Raw genomic sequence first — 3,374 nt, forward strand, 5'->3', positions numbered from 1 at the left:
AAAAATATAGCATCTTTGAAGATTTTTTGACTATTATCCTTCCTTTCTCCTTACTCATTAGCTCCTTTTTTTCCTTTATTCAAAAAAAAAAAAAACTTATTGAGAATATTCTATACTGCAGGCTATGTGCAGGGTATGGGTCAAGTTATTCTTTACTTTATTAGTAATAGTGATTATACATAGAATTTTGAGAGAAGAAAAAAGGAGGGGCAACAGGAGGAGGTGAGAGCAATGAATAAGTAGAGAGAAAGAATAAAGACAAAGACAAGCTGTTAATATTAATTCACATTATGTTACATTTTATTTCCCCTTGAGTTGACTGTTTTATTCACTTGCTAAGTGTTTATTGAGCAAATACTATATTCCAGGCACTGTCATATGGCGGGGGGATACAAGTTAAGAAAGACTTGCTACGTTTACCTGGCAGGGGAATACCATGATCACTGAGGGTGGTTTTCCCATGGCAAGTCTCACGCATTGCACTCTGGATGTGCTGACCCCTGCAATTTCCCCAGATGTGGGAAACTCGATTGAGTAATTTGTGGTAGTGGGAAACTGCATTTGTGCTTTCCTCTGTTAAAAAAAAAAAAAAAAAGGAGGACTTGCTAATTCCTGCTCTCAAGGAAGGTATAGCCTAGGTCAAGGGAGGTAAATAAAGCAGAATAGTCAGGGGGTGGGGAAGTATGCAATGCATTCAAGCACAAAGAATTCTTTGAGCCTAGAGAAAACGCCCCTAAGTCAGATGGGAAAGAGATACTAAATTTACTCTGAGATAGCCAAAGTAAAACAAAACAAACAAAACAAAATAAGAGCATTTTTATTTGTCAAGTTAGCCTAGATAAAAAAAGGGAAGAATTTAATGAGTGAAACTGAATCACATGGCTATACTTTTTTAGTCTTATCAACCTGCAAATATCATTATTATTTTAAACATGTGAAAGTAAATTTACCATTTGCTGCATCATGTTTTAATGCTTACGGACTGTCAACTAACTTTACAGATATATATTTTGCATGGTTATATAGTGGGGCAGGTCTAATTTATAGACTTATCAGTATTGTTCAGTTTCTTTGACAAGTCTCACATTGTTTCACCATCAGAGCAAATTATTAATAGTTCAATGACTATTTTAATAAAATTGAACAAACTGCCTGAGAATTTTAAGTCAGTTTGCTAGTTATTATTATTTTATTCTATGGAGTATTTTTTTGTTGTTGTTTATAATGATGTCATTGACAGTTTCTAAAAAAATATCAGCTCTGCCAATCATACCATCATGTGATGGAAACTTTCATTGGAAGTTGAAGATGGGATATCTTTCCTCTTTGCGAGCACAAGGGACTGGTGAAATGATACACTTTATATAATTTTCTTTGGTAGGCTGTCACTAAGTGAACAGCTTTATCCCACTGTGCAAGCTGTGCATAAAACAAGAATAATTTAAATGGCTGCCAATAAAAAAAAAAATCCTTCAGTTTCAATAGCTTTAGACAAATGATCGAAGTAGTCCTGGCATGGATATATTAAACAGCATTCTGAAGTTATTTTATAACCAAGGAAGCAAATATAAAAATAGAATTTTTAACATTATAGTATAGATAAGGTGTATAATTTTATCAAAATAATGTTAATATTAAAACAAATTAGACATTAGAACTGTTCAACGATGGTATATAATAAGAGTAAAATAGCACAGATTTTTTAATAACTCTGATTTATATCTACTTAATATAGCATTCCACTTAAGGTAGCATTCACCCTGTGAGGAGAGAAGGCACTCTTAAGCAAGATATTAATTTATGAGCAGAGATATGCCAGAGATTGTTGAATAGATAACATAATAAAAATCCTGAAATTACTTCCAGCTTTTGCCATTTTATCTTCATCATTATAGGAGAAGAGTGGTACTAATTCTTTCTAGCAAATTTAATAATAATTAGATAATTGAATCTCCCCAACTCATAGCATTTTTTCCTTTTTTGGAATAAGATATTTAAAGCTTCTCGTAAGCCTACGTATGAGTAGTTTCCTAGGAATGGGTCTCACCAAAATGAAGTCCTTTATGTTAAACCCGCTTTCATTAGTTAATGAGAACTGTCAGAATATTGGTTTTGGCACTTCCTACATGCTGTTTGTTAATATGAAACACATCTATTTTTATTTATTAATTAATTCCAATTTAGAATAATGATTAGGACATTTGTTTTATTATGAAATTTTATTATATATAGCTCTTATCATTTTTAACATATTTACTTTAATTTTTTTGTCATCTAACCATAGCCCTCTAATTTCAAACCCCGTAGTCTGTGAATGTGCTTTCCACTTTGTAACACACTACAAATTCATTTTCTTCAAGATTCACAGGTGAATTTGACATAAACCTATTTGTACTTTTCTACTTTCTAGGCTAGTGAAAGTAGAAACATCTGATGTTAAAACAATAAACACATTCAATGGAAAAATAGGGAACCAGAAATGTTGATATATAAGTACTGTAAAAATACAAATATTTAAGCGATAATTACTGTGGTTTTTTTTTTTTTTTGTCAATGAGATGTTTTCAAACAGATTCAGAAATGTCTGTTCCTTTAAAATCAATATTCCACATAGCTCAAATGCCACAGGGAACAAAAATCTATGGCAATTGCTTAGTCTGTAAGAAGCCCATTTTATTTTGAGCTTATTTCACTTATATTTACATGTAATCAATTTTGAGTTTGATCACTGTTTTAGTTCATGCAGTGTTTTTATAGTAGATGCCGTCATACTGTCTTATTATGAAGGTATTTGACTAAATCTGTAAACTGGTTCTCATTTAACCTTCTCATTGCACATTCTCATCTCTACTGAGGGTGTTCTTTTTCATGTTGTCCAACTGGTCAACTCTTGCTTTGTTGATACTAACTTAGTTGTGCATCTTCTGAAAGGTTTTCTCCTTCCTTTCAGCCTCTGCTTTCTGATAGAGTTTTGTTTGTTTGTTTTATTTTTGTCCAGTTTTATTGAGATACAACTGACATATAACATTGTATCAACTTAAAGTATACACTAATGATTTGATATATATACTATTGGAAAATGATTACCACAATAAGTTTAATTAACATTCATCATCTCACAGAGTTAGAAATTTATTTGCTTGTGATGAGAACTTTTAAGACCTAATAGGGTAAATCAGCTTCTGTGAAACACTTGTGACTGGAAGTTTCATGGTTCTATTTGTCTCACTGTATTTGATTTGGGAATCTTCCTGACTATACTGCCTCCCCATCCAGACTGAACTTTTTGAAGACAAAATCTCTATTTTAGTCATCTATCCCTTGCCCCTCCCCAATGTCTAGAATAATTTCTGGTGTGGTTTAAGGTAGATATT

At 32.2% G+C, this 3,374-nt stretch overlaps 1 non-coding gene across 1 annotated transcript; it reads left to right on the forward strand.

The window, feature by feature from the left end:
- Positions 1-412: 412 nt before the first annotated feature.
- Positions 413-574, forward strand: LOC118614417. The gene has a single exon (XR_004956030.1). It is a non-coding gene; the product is annotated as a U1 spliceosomal RNA (small nuclear RNA).
- The last annotated feature ends 2,800 nt before the right edge of the window (positions 575-3,374 follow it).

The sequence above is a fragment of the Rousettus aegyptiacus genome, unplaced genomic scaffold, assembly GCF_014176215.1.
Source record: "Rousettus aegyptiacus isolate mRouAeg1 unplaced genomic scaffold, mRouAeg1.p scaffold_m13_p_2, whole genome shotgun sequence".
Classification (NCBI taxonomy): Eukaryota; Metazoa; Chordata; class Mammalia; order Chiroptera; family Pteropodidae; genus Rousettus; species Rousettus aegyptiacus.